Source organism: Muntiacus reevesi, chromosome 1 (genome assembly GCF_963930625.1).
Source record: "Muntiacus reevesi chromosome 1, mMunRee1.1, whole genome shotgun sequence".
NCBI classification, from domain to species: domain Eukaryota; kingdom Metazoa; phylum Chordata; class Mammalia; order Artiodactyla; family Cervidae; genus Muntiacus; species Muntiacus reevesi.
Window position 1 is genome coordinate 113,079,780 of NC_089249.1, and position 22,845 is coordinate 113,102,624.

The 22,845-nt window shown below is 36.5% G+C and overlaps 1 protein-coding gene across 17 annotated transcripts in view; it reads left to right on the forward strand.

Moving 5' to 3' along the window:
• Positions 1-1,014: 1,014 nt before the first annotated feature.
• Positions 1,015-22,845, forward strand: part of ZNF644 (zinc finger protein 644) — a 100,890-nt gene continuing 79,059 nt past the window's right edge. For 3 of the 17 annotated variants that reach the window (XM_065909002.1, XM_065909098.1, XM_065909064.1), the window contains exons 1-2: positions 1,486-1,604; positions 2,092-2,689. The gene's annotated coding sequence lies outside the window, so the exon portion shown is untranslated. Of the gene's footprint in view, positions 1,135-1,159; positions 1,304-1,485; positions 1,605-2,091; positions 2,690-5,072; positions 5,270-14,139; positions 14,305-22,845 lie in introns of those variants that run through there. The other 14 variants (XM_065909019.1, XM_065909089.1, XM_065909011.1 and 11 more) reach the window with 13 other exon arrangements.

A 22,845-nucleotide genomic window follows, 5' to 3' on the forward strand; every position in this document is an offset into this window, starting at 1 on the left:
CGCTGAGAAAATTACCTAACATCTCTTTGCCTCATTAGGTTTTAATGAAGTTAAATGAGTTAGAACAATGCTTGGTAAACAGTAAACACTCCAAAGTATTAGCTATTATTATTAACTAACTCAGCAAGTATAAATACCTGTCATTTGGAATCTATGTTTGCTGATAATGATGATGAAGTCACCATCCTATAGGAAAGAGAATGTCTCTCATTCTCATCAAATACTTGCAATTACAGTGTATTCCTCTGAATGCCAATAACATCTAATGAAAGCTTTTTTTTTTTTTCCAAGTGAGAACCCAGAGATTCAGAACAGCCAAAGAACTTAGTAAGGCAGGACTAGTAGATTCCTCAGGGACCTTTGATTTGTGTCAAACATGTTAGCAACTTTTTGCTGGCTCAGTTTAAAAGCAAAGAGTAACTCCTCATCAGTGTTTCTCAAAGTGTGGTCTATGAGGCTGTCCTCAGATTCTGAGGTGGATACTTGTTTCAAGTTTTTTAGAACTCCCTAGGCTACTAATTGTTTGAAGGGTAACCAGTATATCAGGTGTTTCTTATAGAACTTTAATTTGGAGACTCATAGCACATTCAGTAAGGCAGGGAGAAAGTATCCTCAGAATCAAATTGGACCAAAGCCAGGGCACCTTTTAGGGCAGACCTTCCTACCCTAACTGAGATACTACGTTTGATGCTCTGCTTGTTCATCAAGCATCTCCCAACATTGGTCCCCTTAAGATCCAGAAAACTTCTTCTGCCATGCCGGTTGTGACCGGCAATCTTGGGTTCTTTAGCTGTTTTCCCCAAGAGTAGGAAAAGAAAAGGAATTGTGTCACTCTCGTGATCGTGGAACTCAAATATGGGTCTGTTCCACCTTAAAGGGCCTAGGCTTGCCTAAGTGTTTGGGTCTTGCAGAGTTTGGGCACCACCATATTTGGAGCGTGCCTACTTTGGGGCGGGAACCTCCTTGAGAGTGATTAGGTCAGCGCTGGGGGAGGTGACCTTGTTGGGTTTCTGGCACCCGAGAACAGTAGCGCACTGTTTCTGCTGCCCGGGTTGGTGTCATTGGCCCAGACGCTCCACCAGCGCGAGGCCGCCCAGGAGCTCCTCGCTGGCCGCCCCCGCGGCCCGTAGGTCGGTAAGAGGCGGGAAAGCAGCGCGCCTGCGCCGTGGGAACCGGGGCCGCAAGCGAAAAGCGGGGAGCGGAGGGGGGCCGTTGGAGCCGAGTAGCGTACAGAGCGGCGTGTGACGCGGGGACGCCGCGCGCTCCCAACGTCGCCCCGGTTTGACGCACACGGCACCAAACTGTGAGTTTCAGGGGTTATTTGGTCGGAATCGCCGGGGCCCGTGTGGGTTTCGGGCCTCTGGGCTGTGGCGGCGGCGGGACTGGGGGTGGCGGAAGAAGTTGGGGGACCCGGCCTTAGGCGCTTGGGCCCGGGGAGCTACGCCCTAGGCTGGGTCCCAACCATCCAAAAGGACGCATTTTGCCGCACAGGCTAAGATGGCGGCGGCGGCCGAGGAGGCGGAGTTGGTGCTACACAAGGAGCCCGGGCCCCGGGTTCGGGGAGGCGGCGGCCGCGGCGGCCGCGGGGGGCGGCGGAACCTGAGGTGAGCGGCGGCCGCCGCCGCGGGGCGGGACTCGGCGGAGGTGGGGAGGGGGGATTTTTACCACGGCGGCGTCGGAGGATCCGGTAGCGGACACAAAGGGGTTGAGCTGGGCACTAGACTTGGGGGTTTTGTTTAGTCACATGAAGCCGAGCAGCCAGTGAGCAGTAGGGGGAAGGGGGCCGAGATCAGGCGGCTTGGGGAGTCTGGCGGTCGCCATTGCAATGCACTGAGTAACGGGGCGGTCCGAGAGCAGTCACCAACCCCCTCTCCTCGGGGCTGCTCCGTCTCGGCCAGAAGCGTAGGCTCTGGCGTTACTGTACACACCCCTCCCCTAACGTGGGACCAGGACCGCATAGCCCTCCCCTCCCCGTGTTCTGCAAGATCATATGCCGCTAGGTGCCTGGGAAGTAACAGCAAGAGGTAAATCGCTCAAAGTGGGTTGCCAGGGGCTTGGTGGGTGTCCAGCTAAAGCTTTTTGCTTCTCCAGGTCTGATTCCCTGGCCTTTGTGTCCCTGGGAGCTTAATCTCTGCCAGAGGAAAGCAGGTGTGCTCCACTTCTCCCGTGAACCTGAAGATGAGTTGTCCCAGACCCTTCTCAGTGATTGGAAACTTAGGTGGTGGAACTAACGGTTTCTTGTTACGAGACTTCCACAGACGACTCTCGTGTTGGGATCCATCCATGGTTTAGCAACATTAGTGGAAAACTTTTCTTGAACTGTTTAAGTAATACTGATACAAATTAGTTGTTATAAAACTTTCATGTCTAGAGAAGATTTTGTGTGGTCCTTGAGAAGTCCTCAACGAGAGAAACACAGTTGAGGTCCTTGATGGTCTTGTTTCTTATCCAAGTTAATAATACTGTCCGCAGAAATAACCAAATCACCATCATCTATTCTGGCCAGTCCTAACTAATGCCAGGCTTGTTGCATCCAGATGATAGATTAGATTTGCCTTAACAGTGTATTGCCTCTCTGCAGTAGTTTAGTTACATAGTTTTGGTCCCACAAGAAAAAGAGCATTTCAAAAAATAGACAACTCAAATTTCTCAAAGAAAGGAAACCTGCTGTTTGCCTTCAGTCGTATGTGTAAGTATCCAGGAAACTTGATGGCACCAATATTTACATCCATAGATTTTGTAAGGAAAAGTGAGTGTTTATAAAGAAGTTACAATTTAGTTTAGATATTTTAATAGGTAAAGCATGAAGCCTTGACTAGTATTAATGTACATTCCTAGTATATATTTACATTGCTGTCAAAATTGTGGTGGTGTGAGTTTTAGAATTTCTAACATAATTTAAAATTATACGGCACCTACATCTACAGCATACTTTGTATATTTGTAATATTCTAAATACAAAATTTGGAAACAACTAATGTTTTGGCCAGGTCACATTAGCAAGTTAAATTACTTTATTGAAGGGATAAACAGACTTATATAACTAACTTTAGATCTGTTTGAATTGAAATTTAAACTTTTCAGCATTTCTTAAAACTTTGATTTTACTTGTTTTATGTTGCCCCCTCTTTTAACTTTTCTCCTAATAGAGAACAATCTTGTATTAATGAGGGATACATTACTATCAGCAAAATTATCATTGAATCATATAGTTTTAGCTTAGAAGGAATCTTAGAGAACAATTGGTATTACCCTCTCTTACAATATTTTGAGGGTCAAAGATGATTAAGTTAACGCATCATTATGCCCAGAATCGTCTCTCAACTTCCATCTCATTGGTATTTTCATTGGTCACATTGCTGGGATAAGGAGGTGACCATCTGTAACTAATCATGGTTATAAAACAAAACAGGGAGTATGTTTAAGAGTACTTGTTATTTAGATACTGTTATACTGATGAGAAATTCTGTGACAGTAATTGAAAACATGTATTTAACTTGATATGGTGATGTTTTAAAGTGACTTCCAAAGTGAAACAAATTCAGATACAAAATAATCAAAGCAGTGTTGCTTTTGAATTTTGAGGTTTTCAAAATAATCTTGACTTAGAAACTTCACAAAACAGGTAGCTGTGAAGTAATTGCAGTTACTACCAGTTGTTACATAAGAAATGAGGTAGAAAAAAAAAAAAAGAAATGAGGTAGATGCTACTGCCTTTCATTTTCTAATAGCATTTTAGTTGGATAAATGGACATGCCACTTTGAGCACGTTAAAAGCAACTTAAGACTATCTAGTGTACTGTTGAATAGTGAATCTGTAAGATCTGTTAGGAAATTCAACAAGTAGTAAAATCATTTATGATGGGGTCCCACAGTTATCTTTAACATCTTTGGATATGTTTAACAACAACAGGTACATTGTCTTTATGTTTTAATGTTTTTATGGGTCATTTAAGGCTCATTTAAATTATTGATTGTTCTACGAAAGTTAATATATTTCTTAATTTGCAACACTATGTGAATGGATTTAAATATACTTTGGTCTTGTGATAATTAGGATTACTTCTGGATTATTTGTAATTATGAAGTGAGTCTGTTGCCCGCAGACATTAAACTTTTTGCAGGTTTCGTTTGTCATTTGAGTTACAAGAAAGTGAGGGTTTTATTGTAGTTGAGTTGAGACTATATTGGGTAACAGGAGGGGAAAATACAAGACAGTTACTTGAAGCTGTGGAGTTACTTGTCATTTAAACAGTTTACAGAAATTGGTTGTTAGAAGAGATCAGGTTCATCTTTCTTTCACCCCAAATGCATTGCTGGTGTAAGGGTTACTTATTTAGGCTCTTCTCAGAATGTGATTCTAAGGGAAAGCAGGGGATTTCATTCTTGTGGAGATGCTTTTCTCATGACTGCTTTTCAGGCATATATTAAGGCAGCTAGCTGTAGCAAACTGAATCCAGAAATTGAAATGTTGAATTACCTAGCCCTAATTTTATAGAACACTAGTTTTAGCAGTTTTTTAAGTTTTTGATTTATAGTTTATAAAACATAATGATAAAGGATGGATAGTATAATATTTTAAATATTCAAATAAGCTCTTTTTTTAGACATTTGTTATTAATCTCTCTGGTATAGTCTGCTTTGTAAATATTAAACAAAATTATGTAGCACTGACTGAAGCAGTTTTAAAAGTAAAGTCTTTTAATTCAGGTTTATTAGGTGGGAATAGCTGCTTTTGATAGTGCCATTTGCACCATTGAATTTTGAAAGAACTGAGAGTAATCAAATTGAGAATAATCAAACTGATTCTAGCACTAGCTCACCCTGCTGGTTGACTAAAGTATTTCTCTTCTTCCGCCTCTTAAAACAAAATGAAACACCAAGATAAAGATCCCTTGAAATCTCAAAGCCAGAACACTAAATTCAATTTGTGGTCTTTCTTCAGATAGATGGAGTCTACATGAAAAAAGTGTATTCTTCTTTCTAGGGCCTCACTTGCTGTACTGTTTAATTTTTTTCTTAGATCTGCTGAAGCTAAACTGCTGAGTTACTATTTTCTTTGAATTTACTAGGAACTCTTATGTGATTAAAAGGAGTTAGTGTGTTTTTGTTCTGTTAAGTTAAGAATAAAAGGTAGACTACTGAGAAATGTTAGCAGTCCTGTGAGATAACTTCCCAGGAGAAAAGTCCAGGAGGAATTTCCAAGAGGATTTCAAGAGGAAGAGAAGAAGGCGGCAAGGGCAGCAGCGGCAGTGCTTGCTTCTCTCAGGTGAGGGAAAGTGAGGCAGTGTTGAGATTAGTGTTTCAAAGCATTGCCCTTGCACTCTTCCTCTACCAGTCTTTTGCCCTACCTGTTTGTAAGCTGTAACCTTCCCATTTCGTTTGGAATTCTTGGAACTCTGATTTTATAAGTAACTTTGTGAAAAGTATAGACGACTGATTTGTTCCTTGAAATTTGATTCCTATTAGTCTAAATTGTGGTATAAGTGAAGTTGGTTAGAGTAATGAACATAAGGTTTTAGGTGTTAGGCTTTTTAGTGTGTATGTCATTCATTGAGGTTGAAAATGCAGTTTTATATATATTTTTTTAATTGAAATGTCATTGATGTACCGTATTACTTCAGTTTCAGGTGTACAGCTTAGTGGTCAACATTTCACCACAATAAGTCTAATAACTATCAGACCACATACAAAGTTATTATAATATTATTGACCATATTTCTTATGCTGTATACTACTTCCCCATGACTGACTTATTGTAAAACTAGAAGTTTGTGCCTTTTAATTTCCTTCACCTATTTTGCCCATGCCCTTTCCCACTCTGGCAACCACTCTATTCTTTGTATCTATGGGAAAACATGGCTTTTAAAAGACTTTGTACAAAGTCAGGAAACTAAATATGTTATGAGTCAAAAGGAAAATTTAAAAGTGCCTAATAAAGTGTTGTGATTAAAGCACAGTTTTTAAAGTGTATTTACCTGTTTTGTATCAATTATTTTTCTAATATTTATAAAAGATGAAAAACTTTATCTTTTTTCCAGATTATTTACCCTTTTACTTGAAAGCATAATATTTTTTTCATCAGTTTCTTGAGGAAGATGTTAAACATAACTAGTACTTTGAAAACGTCACAATTATTGGGGAGGGGGATGAATCCTTATTATTGTTGATTAGTTTGTGCAGGGTGGGAGGATAAGGTTTAAAAAGAGGATGTAAAACTGGTGGGGTTAAGATCTAGCTCTAGGCAGGTAGATTGAATAATATCTTCATAGAAGTTTCGGTTTATATTACATAATTCATGTAGTAAAGCCCTTCGCTTTCTGGTATCAATGAATGCTAAATAAATTTTAACCATTAAAATAATAATAAGAGTTAATGTCACCATTGTTTAATTGTTTTCTCTACAGTAACTTGACTGGAGAAGGAGATGGCAACCCACTCCAGTATTCTTGCCTAGCAAATCCCTTGGACAGAGGAACCTGGCGGGCTACAGCCCATAGGGTGGTGAAAGAGTTGGACACATCTTAGCAACTGAACACCAACAGTGTCTTGAAATTTTCACCTGTCAATGATCTGAAGCTGTATACTTTTCTTAGTGTTCCATTTTGAGGCTTATGTCTGCAAAGGAATATAGGCACCGAAGTGTGGCACCTTCAGTTCTAGCAGCTAAAACTGTAACCAGCGTTAATATTTCAGGAACACTTTTTCTTTTATGACTATCAAGTGATGAAAATAATAATGTATTTGGGAATGAGTGCATTTTAGTTCTTTCCAGCCAGTGTGTTGGTTTACTTTGTTTCAACATCCTCAGTTTCTTCACTCCCCTTTAAATTTTGACCATGAGAATGGTGGTGACCATTAGTAGAGAGAAAGGCGAGAGTGGCTATGTATATTTGTATGTAAAGTACATATAAACCCCAGATGAGAGTGAGGAGTGGCTTCAGCAGAAGCAGGATTGAGGAGAAGAATGTTAGCTTCTCACTGCTTAGTCTGACTTAGGGGAATTTCCTCAAATAGCATTTCCTTTTGCTGTTTTCCTTTCCACACTTTTTGTTTTACACATGTCTATGCTGGCTTAGTCTTAAACTTATTTCCCACTTTAAGTTTTTCTTCTACCACCTACTTCCCCCACTACGAATACAAATTTTAAACTTTAAAGAAAATTGTAAAAGGCAGCTAGTAAAAGTACTTTTTAAGTTCACATGAGGAGAGATGTGAGTATAAAACATTAGAAATTTAATATTTGTTTAAAAAATGCTTTTAACAGTTTAGAAAAGGAAGATAGGGGAAGTCACCCATAATCTTGTCACCACTATATAATTTGTATTAAAGGAAAAGAAGATGAGACTGACATTGATTAAGCATCTATTATTATTCCTTATAATGATGTTACTTTATAATATATATATTTATATTATGTATTCCCATTTCATTTTCAGAGAAACAAACTCAGATTTAGGTCATATAGACAGTAAACAGTAGAACAGCCCAGTTTGATTGTAGGTATATTTTGACTACAGATTAGACCTTTCTGTTTTGCCTTCTTATCCTTTCATTCTGTATATCTGCCATTTTACCTTATTATATAATTTGTAAGTTTTGTTTCCTACTTATGAAACTTAACATTATGAAAGCATTTCTCTGCTTACCCTCATTTCAGTTGGTGTCTTATTGCTCACATTGTTTATTCATACTCCCAAATAAAGGTTCTTTGTCTTGGCTGCTGGACGTTGGTACAGTGATATTGGTCAAAATGGAAGCTGCTTTTTTCTTTAGTGAGTGACTAAGATGAAAAATAATCTAGCTTAATTAGAACTATTACTCTGGGATTAGAAATTCTATGAGTTTAATAGTTCTGTCTGGTGAGACATTTAACACAAAATGTATATAACTATATATAACTAGTATTTAGTATATTATATATATATAATATCTAGTATATATATATATATATAATCTTTAGTATATAAAAAGAGAATGCACTTAATATTGAATTTCTTGCACTCATTGGGTGATGCCAAATAAATCTATAATCTATAAATGGGTTGTATAGGTCAGTGCTGGCAGGTAGAAATATGTTGAGCCACAGTGTGATTTAAAATTTTTTTATAGCCACATTAAAAGATAAAAAAATAAGTAAAATTAACATTTTTGACTCATTTTATTTAACCCCATATATCCAAATACTGTCATTTCAACATGTACACATTATTGAGATACTTTACATTCCTTTTTTTTTTTTAACATTCCTTTTTTTTTTTAACACCAAGTCTTCAAAATCCAGTGTGTTGCCTACTTAAAGGACGTCCCAGTTCAGACCAACCAGACTCAGGCGCTCATTAGTCATGTTTTGGACAGTGCAGATTTAGATAGTAAGTTCTATACAAGTACCAAGAAAGGATAAAGTAGAAATTGAACTGTGTCTTAAGGATAGTTGAGAAAAGAGTATGCCGGGGACAGAACATTCCTGTAAAGAAGTGATGGGAATTAAAAGAGGAGACATTATTAGAAGCCAAATAATAGTGTGGCTTGAATCCAACTTAGGGAATTTGGTTTCTGTGTGTGTGTGTGTGTTAGATAAATGTTGTAGGTTGCCTAATCTTATGTTTTGCACATGAGCAGTTAATGAATATTGAATTATTATTTAAGTGAATTAAAATGAGGCAGAGTTTAAGAAAAGTGCTGGCAGAATACTAACAAAGCCTTGTGGGTCTTATAGCGGGAAAGAGTTGCATTTAGGGACTGTTGATGTTCTGTGACTAGAAATATGATAGAGAATGATGGAAAAGGATGAGAATTGAGAAAAGGTTTTTAAATTTTACCATTATTGGTGACTTTTAAATGTTTTACTTATATATAATTTACATATATTTAAGTGCACAAATCTTATAAATACAAGTAAATGAAATTCCACAAATAAATACACCCAGTAACTTCAACCTGGATCAAGGTACAAAACATTTTCTGCACTGAAAAAGGTGCCTTGTGCCCCTTCCTATTAATTCTCCCTCAAAGAAGTAACCACTTTTCTGACCGCCATCATCAGAAATAGGTTTGGCTTGTTTTCAAACTTGCTAATGGCGTATCCGTCCTTTCCCAGTGTAGTGAGAGTTGATGCCTGAATCTGTCTCTTTACTGTTATTGGCATTGTTGGATGAATTTGGAGAGAAGTTAGATGATAGGTAGTTTGTACTGTAGGCATTTTTCCCCCCTGTGTGATATATATCAACATCAGAGATGTTTTTTAGTTTTCATTAATAGTAACCCTTTAGAGGTTTTATAACCAGAAAATTTGTTTAGGATGCAGAGATTTGAATTGCCTCCATAGGTAACATAGTTGTCTGGCTTGCTTTCATTACAGTATCCTCTAGGCATATAGCCAAGAAGTAGGTAGAAGAGATCTTGGATTGCCTCCTTATATAGCTACTTTTTGGAACCTCTTTATTAGTAGCTTCTAGGCATTATGTAAGTTATCTTTCAGGCATTTCAGGTTGCTTAATAAGGTATTTGAGTATTTCTGATTGTGATTGTAGGGGTAGAAATAAATTTTTGTACTTTCGTTTACAGGCAAGTATCCAATCTCATCCAGAAAGATTTTGCCATTGAAGTGTAAAGAATGAGAATGCTACCTTATTAGAGAGTTGCACAAAAGTTTGAATGGTTAAAATCCATGAAGGACACTTTGTAAATTGATCTGCAATGGAATTAATGATCGTGGTTTTTACTTGTGCTTCAATAATTTTTTTGCAAATGGGATTAATGGTTATAGTATTGTTTTTCATGACTGTTGAGCACTGTAAACCTTATTGTAGTGTAACAATTCGTGCTGTTGAGAGAAAGATTTTTTTTCTGAAACATGTATTCTTATAATAAAGTTATAAAAAGTACATAACAATAAAAATATGTATCTTCACATTCTAGTATGCTGAGCTTTGAGGAATAGATGTGTTTTGTAAATTGTGCAGATGTGGACATGAAAATGCTTTCTCATTAATGTTTGGATTATGAATGTTTTTGAGCTTATGAATGAAAGTATTTATATGAAGTTTTGTTGTTTGGAATTTGTACCAAGTTTGCTTAATAATTTCTTGCTCCAAGAATTTTGTTATCTTGAAGAAATAAAACTCATCTGTGAACTTTTATTATGTAGGTTTTGTATTTGTGAAGTATAGAGGTCAAAATTGATTAGACATTGAAAAATATATTATCCTTAAAATATTAAGAGTTTATATAATAGCTTTTGGGGGCTAGATTTAGAATATTACAAACAAAATAATTAGCATGCTGTTATAGCTTTAAGACCTGACTTTTGTGTGTAGGAAAATAATATTTAAGAGAAAGTTCTATGTTTGTGTTTTGAAAAAAATGAATGTTATATTTGAATTTGGTTTTGGGAGATGTAATTTTTTTGTATTCAGAAAAACCTTTTAACTGTGGTTATATTTCTCCCAGCCTTCTCTTGTTTTAACTGGGTTAATTATTGTATAAAATTCATTTAGTATCACACTAGGATAAGAATGCAGATATATAAAGCAAATGATGTGGTTCCTGCTCCAGAGAGGTCATTATCTAAGATACAACTTGAAGAGTGCTTAATAATGAAATATTTGAATCACTGGATTTACACAAGATGATATGAACAGTGTGTAGTAAGACTGTGAAAGCTTCCTGGGAAAAGTACTTTTTAACCTAGATTTTGAATAAGTGATATTTATAGATTAGTGGAGAGGGAAGGGAGTATCAGCTAGGGTGAAGGTTTGTTAAAAAGCACAGAGATGGGAATTGTGGAATGCAAGTATTTTCCTTGTTTGAAGTAGAGTCTGTTTTAAATGAATGTGATAAAAATAAAGCTTATAAGGTTGTGACCTAGCTGGAGGAATCTAAAAAAGTTTGTGTTAGAAATAAGGAGTTCTACTAAAGGCCATTGAACAGAAATACATGAAGAAAAATGAGAAAGATCAGCAGCCAGATATGATATGATTAGAGAAGAGATTAAAGTGAGAACGGCCAGTTAGGGGTTATTATCTTGGTGAACGGTAGTGAGGGTGTGTTAAGAGTAAGAGTGGATAGTTTAAAAGTAAAACAGGTGAAAATGTGGCTCCTAAGTTTGTAGTATAAAGTTAATATAAGAATGGAACCATTTTGGTAATACTGTCTTTTGGTGTTGAAAATAAACTTATGTGGAGACACAGTTTACATATAAGTTACTAATACTAATTGAGAAAACCCTGTTAAAAAACAGGAGCGCTTTTTTTTTTTTAATTTATGAGCTTTAAAAAAAAAACTTTGACAACTAAGACCAAGAAAGTTATGCTATGGTGGTATTTTTTTAAATTGTTAGTACTGTCAACCAAAGAAATATTTGAGATGAATAGTAAGAGATTGTATTGTTGAGTTTTGAGTTATAATAGTACATTTAAGGCATGCTTTAAGAGAAATTTTAGTTGGAACGGGAGTTGGTGTGAAAACAGAAGATAATAAAAATTAATAATCTGGACTACCAGTGTTTAAATGTTTTAGAAATAGATATTGTTTTAAAATTTGGAAGCAGTTGTGAATGCACTGCTGTTATTGGGGGAATCCCTAAAATGTAGTTCCTGCTGGGCAATAGTAGTTTCTGCTATTTAAGATGTGAGATGTTTGTCTTTACTGGAGTTTGTAAGAGTTTTAAATTGAACATATACTGTTGTTTTAGAAGGGGCATGCCCAGTTGCTCGGTGGTAAAGAATCCGCCTGCCAGTGCAGGAGATGCAAGAGACGTGGGTTTGATCCCACGTCCCAGAGGTCAGAAAGATCCTCTGGAGGAGGGCATGGCAACTCACTCCAGTATTATTGCCTAGAAAATTCTATCGTCAGAGAAGTCTGGTGGACTGCCGTCCAGGGGCTTGCAAAGAGTTGAACACAGTTGAGCATGCATGCATTATCTTACAATGAGTACGGTTTTTAGAAAATACGAATTAGAATTAGAAAATATGAAAAACAATTATAAAAAAAAAAGCAGCATGAAAAGAGCATATCAATGTGGCGAAGAAAGGGAAGGGGTTGGCTTTTTAATTTATTTTTCTTCATCTTTTATAACAAGAAAGTATCTATATATACATATATAAATATTTATATATAGATATATGTAGCTTTCTATATGTGTAGTAATACACTTGATTCAGAAAAAAAAACAATTACATGAAAAATTGTAAAAATTATATAGTTTTAAAAGTATATTTCTGCCTCTTTTAGGGTTAGTAAATAGAACAGTTTAGGAGTTAATAGAGTCTTGGAGTTTTAAGATAGTATATTAGTCTTATAATAAGTCTATATTTTAAGCATTCTCATAGTTAATATAGGCTTAACTTTAGTTAAGAAGTTACTGTGGTTTCTGGCACCATGGTAAAATAGGGAGGTACATTTGACTTCATCCAAGTTACCTGTTGAGACAAGTCAGCTAAAGGAAAGTTTGTCCCCAACTGTCAGTAGGGAAAAAGCGTTTTTATCTGTGTCGCTGAGATTGGAGTTTCTGTGTAGACAGAGTGGTAAAGGATGACAGCAGAACTATCTACTGTTCCGTGAATATTGGATGATCTGGTGGTTTGGGAATAGGAAACTTGCCTGAAAACCTTTCTCTGAACCTCATTCTTGAATAGTTCCCTATTTATACTCTCTGTGGCTGCAAACATACTGGAAATAGACCCATCCTTACCTGTGTTCTCTGCCATAGGCCTCTGCATGCTCATAAGCAGTGAAAAATCACAACATAAACAAGGAGAGCCAGCAGTTTAAACAAGATGGAAACTAGGAAACCAAATTGACTATTCCATATACATTGATCCTGCTGAAACAGTTTACACAGGAGGGAGGGAGAAGAGGAGATAGAGGTATCTCTGACTGTAGTGGACTCACAGTCTTATGCTTTGGCAGTGAGTGTCTTAATGGTGGCATTGCCGTTAGACTGATACAAATGGTATCCTAAGTAGATGTCCTTTGGTGTGATATTGCTCGCCTAGTTATCTCCTGGCTTATCTCTTTTTCCACGCCTTATTTCCCAACTTTCTGTCAAGTTTAGTTACCCAGTACCCTTCTAATAGCTTTTTGTTAACTTAATTGGAATAGATTTCTTTCCCACTCTCCTTCCCTTTATAAATTGAATTAAAATTTTTTGTTATGTGGTTTTATAAGAGTTTTATCTAAGTAAAAATAGCAAATGTTTGAAATGAATGGCAAAATCAATACTAGACATTCATATCAAGCAGAGGCTAAAACTTTTCTAGTCCAAAACCTTTGAATGAGAAAAAGACAATTTTTTTAATTAATAAAAAATTAGACCACTAAACAATAGTAGGCTTGAGGGTTTGTGTGATAAACTCAAATAGCAATGAAACATATGAAGTAGTGTTTTTAGAGAAACTGGTAACAAGAGTCTTTTTCAGGAGATTTTAATTTACCTCTCAGAATTTAATAGATCAAATAAACAAAAATTAAGGCTATAAAGATTTGGATAGCAAATACGCTTTATCTAACAGGTATATGTCAAACTTTGTTCCCAGTAAATACACATTTTTTCCAATTTATGTGAATTAAAAATTTTTAATGTCTTGGGCTTCAAAGATGAAATTTTAAATAAGAGAAATTATATAAGTCAATATATTTTGACCACATTATAGAAAAACTAGTTGTTAAAGCTAAAATGATTTTAACTATTTGGGTGATTAAAACTGTATCCTACTCAAACTTGAGCCTAAATTTCATACTATTTAAAAAGGAGCAACAGTGAAGAAGACATTGCACATCAAAACTGGTGAGATGAATATCTTTTTAAACATGGTGGATTAAATAACCATTTATTTTGAAATCAACCCTCTCGTAGAATTATAATAATTTTTTTAAAGCATAGGGTATCAAGGAAAAAACTGGAAAGTTGATCACAGAAGTAAAGCTCTGGAAGCTGGAAAGCAGCAACTTTGTACCACTAAGAAAACTCAACTTTCCACTTTTGGTGGGAAAGGCCTAGAATGGTCTAGAATTGTGCTGTTGAACCCTGTGATGCTTCAGGAATTAGTGGCTGCAGGTACCTTAAAAAAATTGTCTAAGAGTTAATAAATTAACAACCCTCATGGTGCCAATAAGATGTTTCTTACCTTTATCCAGGTTTCCTCTCTGATACTGTGTTCTTGAACAGTAGGCAAGCTCAGGTTAAGAGTGTCATACTCAGAAACAGAATTGAGAAGAATTTTACATGTTGAACTAGGAATCATCGAGTTTCTTTCCTCCTGGTTCTGAAAATACTAGACATCAAGCTTTCTGCCCCCAGAGGTAAGATTGGAACATTCATTCTACTATAGCAAACTGATGAGGAAGAGACCAACAGATAATAACAGATGGGGATCCACCAGGGAAATCATCAGACTGATCATCTCACATTGACACTATTAACAGAGAATTTCAAGACAACTTTTTTTTTTTTTAAATCTTTTCCATTATAGTTTACCACAGGATATTGGCTATAGTTCTGTGTGCCACATAGTCTAGGACTCTGTTGATGCACTCCATACATAGCAACCTGCCTCTGCCAACCCCAAACTCAATCTATTCCTCCCTTCCCTGCTGCAACCTGTAAATTTTTTGTTTTTTTATGTTTCTGGGACTGTTTCTATTTTGTAAGTGAGTTCATTTGTATCGTATTTTAGATTCCACATATCAGTGATGATATCAACCTTTCTGTGTCAGACTTCATTTATAATAGTATGATAATCTCTGGGTTCATTGACTAGACAACTTTTAGGTTTTTCATTTTAAACCTTTTTTCATTTTAAAATATGAGATTAAGGATGACTAAAGAGGAAGTAAGTAGAAACTAATAGTTTTAAAACTTAAGTTTTAAAAGAAAACTTCTTTAAAAAGTTACCGATATTTTAGGAAATAAGGGGATAATTATCTTTGAAATGAGAAAGGATATTATGAAGCCAATCCTTAAGAAACAATCCTCTAAGAAAACAAGCTCTTAGACATTTAGGATATGAACTTAACAGAAGAGTTAGAAATTTAGGGTGTTAAATTTCTAGTAGAAGGTTGGAAGGTAAAATTGAGAAAAGCTTTCACAAAGCAGGACAAAAGAGTTGTGAGTTGTAAGAGAAAATAAAGCTAGGGGATCACTCTTGGCATGTTCAACATGTAAAAAATCAGAATTACAGAATGGGAGGAAATGGATGGAGGAAGTTATTTAAGAATAATTCCACAAAAATCTTGAGTTTCCACATTAAAAGGATTCATAGCATCCACAGCATAGTGTCTCAAAAAAACAAACAACATGATAGAATTTCAGGCATCAAAAACAAAGGGAAATTCCTAAAAGCTTTTGTTTGTGGAGCATATAAAAGAGATTAGGAATCAGTATCTTTGGAAAATAATAATGAAATGCCTTAGAATCCTAAAGGAAAAGTTATTTGCAAACTACTAAGTCCATACCTTCCCAAAGCTGTCAAATGTGGGAGTAAATGCACAGAACATATGAGGTTGTTAGAATATTTACTTCAAATGCACCATGTCTCTCAGTAATTTACTAGAGAACCCTGACTCTATCAGAATGATTGGATGAATCAAAAAGAAGAGGGATCCAGGAAATAAGATTTAGTACAGGAAAATGATGATAGTGCAGGGAGATGCAAGGAAGGTGGCTGTGCAGCAGGTCTGAAGAATAATTAGTTCACCAGGAGGACAAAAGGATCTAGATGATATATCTTCAAGAAACACACACACAAGAAAAAAGATTTTTGTGAGTTTATTTGTAAAGGATATTTATTTGGAATTTTGTTTTCCTGTGTTTGAGAAGGATTGGTGTCAATTCTTTGAATGTTTGGTTTAAAGGTAGCTGTCACCAGAGAAGCCATCTGGTCCTTGCTTTCTTAGTGGGAAGTTTTTTCATTACTTAATCCCTTGTTATTTGGCGTTTTCCAGTGTCTTCCTGAATCGGTTCTGGCAGTTTGCTTTTTTTACCCCCACAAATTTGTCCATTTCACGTGGGTTACTTTATTGCTTGCCATTCAGTTGTTTGTACCCTTCCCTTATAATTGTTTGTATTTCTTGTTAAAAAGCCAGTATTAAAACTGACCTTTCATTCTTGATTGTAATATAGGCATACCTGAGATAGTTAGGTTTGGTTCCAGGTCACCACAATAAAGCAAGTGACATGAATTTTTTGGTTTTGCAGTGCATATACAAGTTATGTTTATAGTATACTGAAGTGAATTAAGTGTGTGACAGCATTGTCTTAGAAACAGTGTGCTGCTGCTGCGCTAAGTCGTTTCAGTCGTGTCCAACTGTGTGACCCCTTAGACGGCAGCCCACCAGGCTCCCCCGTCTCTGGGATTCTCCAGGCAAGAACACTGGAGTGGGTTGCCATTTCCTTCTCCAGTGCATGAAAGTGAAAAGTGAAAGTGAACTCGCTCAGTCGTGTCCGACTCTTAGCGACCCCATGGACTGCAGCCTACCAGGCTCCTCCGTCCATGGGATTTTCCAGGCAAGAGTACTGGAGTTTAAAAAACTTCATTATTAATAAGTGATAACCATTATCATTCAGCAAGTTGCAGCCTTTCTGCTGGTTGAGTGTCTTGCCTCAGTGTTGATGGTCTTGTCTCAGTTTGATCAGGGAGGTTGGTTGCTGAAGGCTTGAGTGGTTGTAGCAGTTATTAAAATAACTGTGAAGCTTGCCAAGTTGATTGACTCTTCCTTTCACTTGAACACTTAGAGGCCATTGTAGGATTATTAACTGGCCTAATTTCAATATTGTTGTGTCTCAGGGAATGGGGAGACCTGAGAAGAGAGAGAGAGATAAGAGAACAGTTAGTGGAGCCACCAGAATACACAAAATTAAGTTCACCGTCTTACATGTGCATGGTTTCTGGTGCCCCCAGACAATTATGATGGTAACATCAAAGACGATTGATCAAAGATAGCAAAAAATAATAGTGGAAAAAGTTTGAAATATTGTAAGAATTAACCAAAGTGTGACACAGAGACACAAAGTAAGCAAATGCTGTTGGAAAAATGGTGCTGACAGACTTGTTTCATGCAGGGTCATTATAAACCGTCAGCTTGTTTTTTTTTTTAAAGAAAGGCAGTGTCTGTGAAGCTCAATTAAATAGGGTGTGGTGGTGGTGGGTTTAGTTCAGTCGCTCAGTTGTGTCTGACTCTTTGCGACCCCATGATTTGCAGCACACCAGGCCTCCTTGTCCATCACCAACTCCCGGAGTTTACTCAAACTCATGTCCATCGAGTCGGTGATGCCATCCAGCCATCTCATCCTCTGTCGTCCCCTTCTCCTCCTGCCCCCAGTCCCTCCCAGCATCAGGGTCTTTTCCAATGAGTCAACTCTTTGCATGAGGTGGCCAAAGTATTGGAGTTTCAGCTTCAACATCAGTCCTTCCAATGAACACCCAGGACTGATCTCCTTTAGGATGGACTGGTTGGACTCCTTGCAGTCCAAGGAACTCTCAAGAGTCTTCTCCAACACCACAATTCAAAAGCATCAATTTTTCGGCATTCAGCTTTCTTCACAGTCCAACTCTCACATCCATACATGACCACTGGAAAAACCATAGCCTTGACTAGACGGCCCTTTGTTGGCAAAGTAATGTCTCTGCTTTTTAATATGCGATATAGGTTGGTCATAACTTTAGTTCCAAGGAGTAAGTGTCTTTTAATTTCATGGCTGCAATCACCATCTGCAGTAATTTTGGAACCCCCCAAAATAAAGTCTGACACTGTTTCCACTGTTTCCCCATCTATTTCCCATGAAGTGATGAGACTATATGCCATGATCTTAGTTTTCTGAATGTTGAGCTTTAAGCCAACTTTTTCACTTTCCTTTAGCTTGTTTGTCTTTTTTTTTTTTTTTTTTTTGATCAAGCCCTACCTGAAGGTTTGTCAGTTTTGTTGGTATTTTTAAAAATCCAACTTTTGATTTCATTGTTTTTATTTTAAAAAATTCTCTTTCATTTCTGCTGTAATCTTTATTATTTCCTTCTGTTTGCTTTGGGTTTAATTTGCTCTTTTTCTGGTTTCTTAAGATGGATGGTTAGATTATTGATATCTCTTTAAAGTAGATGTATATAGCTATAAATTTCCCTTTAATCACTGCTGCTACTTCATCTCATCAGTTTTAGTGTGTTGTATTTTTGCTTTCATCTCAACATATTTTATAGTTTCTCATGTGATTTCTTTGATCTAAGGAATATTTAGGAATCTGTTGCTTAATTTCCACATATTTGTTAATTTTCCAAATTTTCTTCTGTTACTGATACCTAGTTTCATTCCATTGTGGTTGGAGAACGTACTTTGTATGATCTGATTCCTTTTAAATGTGTTGTTTTATGGCTTAACATACAGTCTGTATACTGGAGAATGTTCCATATACGCTTGAGAAAAAAGTGTTTTCTGCTTTCTTTGAGTATTCTGTAGTTATCTGTTAAATCTGATTAGTTTATAGTGTTTAAGTCCTGTTTTCTTATTGGTCTCCTATCTGGTTCTTTCTGTTACTGAAAGTGAGACCCAGAAGTCTCCATCTGTTTTTGTTTTTGTCTGTTGTCTATTTCTCCTTTCAGTTCTGTAAGTTTCTTCTTCATGTATTTTGTGGCTTTGTTAGGAGTGTATAGGAGTGTATATATTTACAGTTTATCCATAATTTTTGATGAACTTTTTTTCTTATAAAATGTTCTTTATCTTTAGTAATGACTTTTTCCCCTTTGTGTCTTGTGTCTGAAAAGAATATAACCGCTAGAGTGGCTGTCTTTCGGTTACTGTTTGCACTGGATATCTTTTTCTGTCCTTTCACTTTTAAATTCTTTGAATCTGTCTCCTTTTAAAAATTAATTTATTTTTGGCTTTACTGGATCTCCCTTGCTTTGTGTGGGCTTTCTCTATTTGTGGTGAGTGGGACTGCTCTTTGTTTTGTTGCAAGGGCTTCTCGTTGTGGTGGCTTCTCTTGTGGAACACAGGCTCTAGGCTCATGGGCTTCAGTAGTTGCTGCATATGGGCCCAGCAGTTGTGGTGTGCGGGCTTGGTAGTTGCAGCTGGCGGGCTCTGTTGGTTATGGCACAGTGGGCTTAGTTGCTCCACAACATATGGAATCTTCCTGGCCCAGGGATTGAACCTGTGCGGTCTGCATTGGCAGGTGGATTCTTATCCACTGTACCACCAGGAAAGTTCCTAAAATATGTCCCTTGTAAGCAGCACGTAGTTGGATTGTGTTCTTTTACCCATTCTACCAAATGTCTGCTTTCTGATTGGAATACACAATTAATTTGCATTTAATTCCAATAATGTAGAATTTATGTCTTCCATTTTGCTATTTGTTTTCTATATGTCTTAAAATTTTTTCCTGGCTTGCTTCTTTTATTGTTGCTTTTCATTGTGCCATGCAAATTGTTTTTTCATGGCTTTTAATCCAACAGGAGGGAAAAAGTCACAGTTTTTTAAATTAGACTTTTGTATTATCAAGTTACCTTTACCATGCTTTTTTTTAAAATTTATTTTCATTTGAAGGATAATTGCTTTACAATATTGTGTTGGTTTCTGTCACACATCAACATGAATCAGCCATAGGTACACATATGTCCCCTCCCTTATGAACATCTCTCCCACCTGCCACCCCATCCCACCCCTCTAGGTTGTCACAGAGCCTTGGTTTGAGTTCCCTAAGTCATATAGCAAGTTCCCACTGTTTATCTGTTTTACATATGGTAGTGTATATATTTTCATGCTACTCTCTCCTTTTGTCCCACCCTCTCCTTCCCTGCCCCCCATGTCCATAAGTCTGTTCTCTATGTCTGCATGTCCATTGCTGCCCTGTAAATAGGTTCATCAGTACCATCTTTCTAGGTTCCATATATACGCATTAGTGTATGATATTTGTTTTTCTCTTTCTGACTTACTTCACTCTGTATAATACGCTCTTAAGTTTCTCTACCTCATTAGCACTCACTCAAATGCATTCCTTTTTATGGGTGAGTTATAGTCCATTTTGTGTGTGTGTGTGTGTGTATAAACCAGCTGGTTTATCCATTCATCTGTTGATGGGCATCTAGGTTGCTTCCATGACCTAGCTATTGTGAATAATGCTGCGATGAACATTGGGTACCATGCTCATTAATTCTTCGTGTGTATTCAAGTTACTCACCATTGTCCTTTGATTCCAGCCTGAGGTATACTTTTAAGTTTTGTTTTTTTTTTTTTAAACTCTTTAGTATTTCTTGTACAACAGATTTGCTGCTGAAACCTTGTAGTGAATTTTTCATTTTCATGATTGTGTTTTTTGGCTTTTATTTTGTTCTTTTTCATGATTTCTATCTCCTTATTCATATTTTCTGCTCGTGAGACATCCATCTTATATTTTTCTTTAGTTCTTTTGACATAGATTTCCTTTAGTAGTTCTTAGAACATGTTTAAAATGGCTGATTTATAGCTTTATTCACTAAGTCCAATGTTTGAGTTTCCTCAGAGACAGTTTCACTTGCCTTTGTTTCATGTGTATGAACCATACATTTTTAAAATGTCAGTTTTTGGTTGCTGTTGAAAGCTACATTTTAAATAATACGGCAGCTCTGGATGATTAGATGCTCTTTCTTTCCCAGCATTTGTTTTTGTTACTGTTTGTTGCTGTTAGCTAGTTTAGTGATTTTTCAGAACTAATTATGTAAAATATATATTCTTTGCCTTGTGTGACCACTGAAATGTCTCTACTCAGTTAGCTTAGTGGTCAGCCGATAATTGGACAGTGATTTCCTTTAGTGCCTGAGACGAGTAAGTTTCCCAGTTTTGTTTAGAGGCTCTGTGTGTGTGTTTGTTGGGGCACAGCTTTAGCACTCAACCAGGAAATTTATTCGCTTTGCCTTTTGTTTCCGGATGGTGCAGAGCGTCCAGGTTAGGCAGAGGTGCGCACTTCGGGCTTTCTCAGGCCCTTTGTGTGCATGTGCGCAGCCTGCAGCTTGTGTGTGGCTCTGGGCATACATTTGACCATGTAGGTTGTCAGGAATATTTTAGAGCTTTTCTAAGCCCCATTTTTTCTTTTTAAACTTCTTGGTTAGTCTGTTGTTGGTCTCATCTGTTATCCTCTGCCTCAGTCAGCTATAACATGGTACAATTGCTTGCAGTTGTTTTTGACAAATGCCTTTGGGGAAAAGGCTTTTTTTTTTTTTTTTTTTTGAAAAGGCTTTTCTTTTTTTGCACTGAGTACACTCTTAGGATAGTTTTGGGAGTAGTGTCTTGCAGGAAACCACCAGACATGTCAAATAATGAACAGTCCTCTGAGGATGCAGTAGTAAAGGAACTCTTGCCCTTTTCTGCCCCTCTTGGGTAACTACCAGGCTGCTGGTTTTCACCAGACTTGTGGACTGTTGGTTTTCAAGTCTACTGTGGTGGGAGGATGGGAATAGGGCAGAATCAATGCCACAGTTTGCTGGTCTTATCAAGATTAGCCATCTTTCTTGAATAGGCTCTCCCCAGATTGCTGCAAGCCTTTGGTTAATTTCTAGTGTTAGAAAAATGTTGACTGTTTTTGTCAGTTTTCTTTCTCGTGTTATGGAGATGATTTTTGAATGTCCTTATTTTGATATTTTTACTGATGTCTTTCTGCTGAATTTTCAAGGTACTTTTATGTTTTAGATATGAGTCTTTTGCCAGGTATGTGATTAGTACACATTTTCTCCAAATCTGTCACTAGCTTTTTAATCCTCTTCATAGAATCTCTCACCAACTAAAAGATTTTGTTTTGATGAAGTTCAGTTTATCAGATTTTTAATTCTAAGGATCATGCATTTGTTATTTCTAAGAACACTTTTCTATCTTTAGAGCTCAATGATTTTTTCTATCTTCTACAAGATTAAGACTATTATATTTTACATGTAAACCTATAATCTGCTTTGAAATCAACACTGATAGAAAGTGTCAGATTTGAGTCAGTGTTTTTTTTTCTGTCCACATATATCCAGTTGTTCCAGCACCATTTGTTGTAAAGACTTTTTTTCTTATTGAATCACTTTTGCAGTTTTGTCAAGAAATCAGTTAGCCATCTTCAAGTAGGACTGTGGTATAATTTGGGGGAGGTTACAGAGGGATGGATATAAGAAGATAAAAATCATTTTCTTATATAGGAAAATAATCAGATCCAAAATGAAAAATCAAGATATAAATGTTTTTAGAAATTGAGGTGGGATTTCACTGGTTCTGTTTTTCATAACATGCTTTATTTGATTTTTAAAATATGTATTTGTATATATTTGATTAAAATAAAGACAAAATACTATAGGATAATGCTAACACCTTACTTAGGGGAACGTCCAAAGCCTTAAATGTCTATATTTTCAGTTTTGAAACATTTTTTACTATGGAAAGAATGCTCAGAATAGTACATGGATAAAAGGTCCAACTTTAAGTATTCAAAAATATATATGTGCTTAATCACCCCTATCAAAAATTAAAACATTGCCAGATCCTCTACTCTCCTTGTCTGCTGGGATATTACCCTCCCATGTTTTCTGGTACTAGCTTTTTTGCCTTACATTTTTGCCATCAAAAAACACATTTTGACATTTTTTTCTGTTAATGAAATTTATGCAAATAGATTCTGACTTTTCCAGCTTTATGTGATTTAGTCCTAATTTATTAATTAATAAATTAATTTTCATTGCTATACAGTAATTAATACTCCATAGTTTATTCTGTTTTTGGTAGAAATTTGACTTGTTTCCATTTTTAGACAGTTGTAAATAATACTGTGCATTTACTTGTACATGTCTCCTAGTACACACATGCACACTTGTGTGTTTAGTAAATACCTAGGCGTTTAATAGCTTGGTTTTA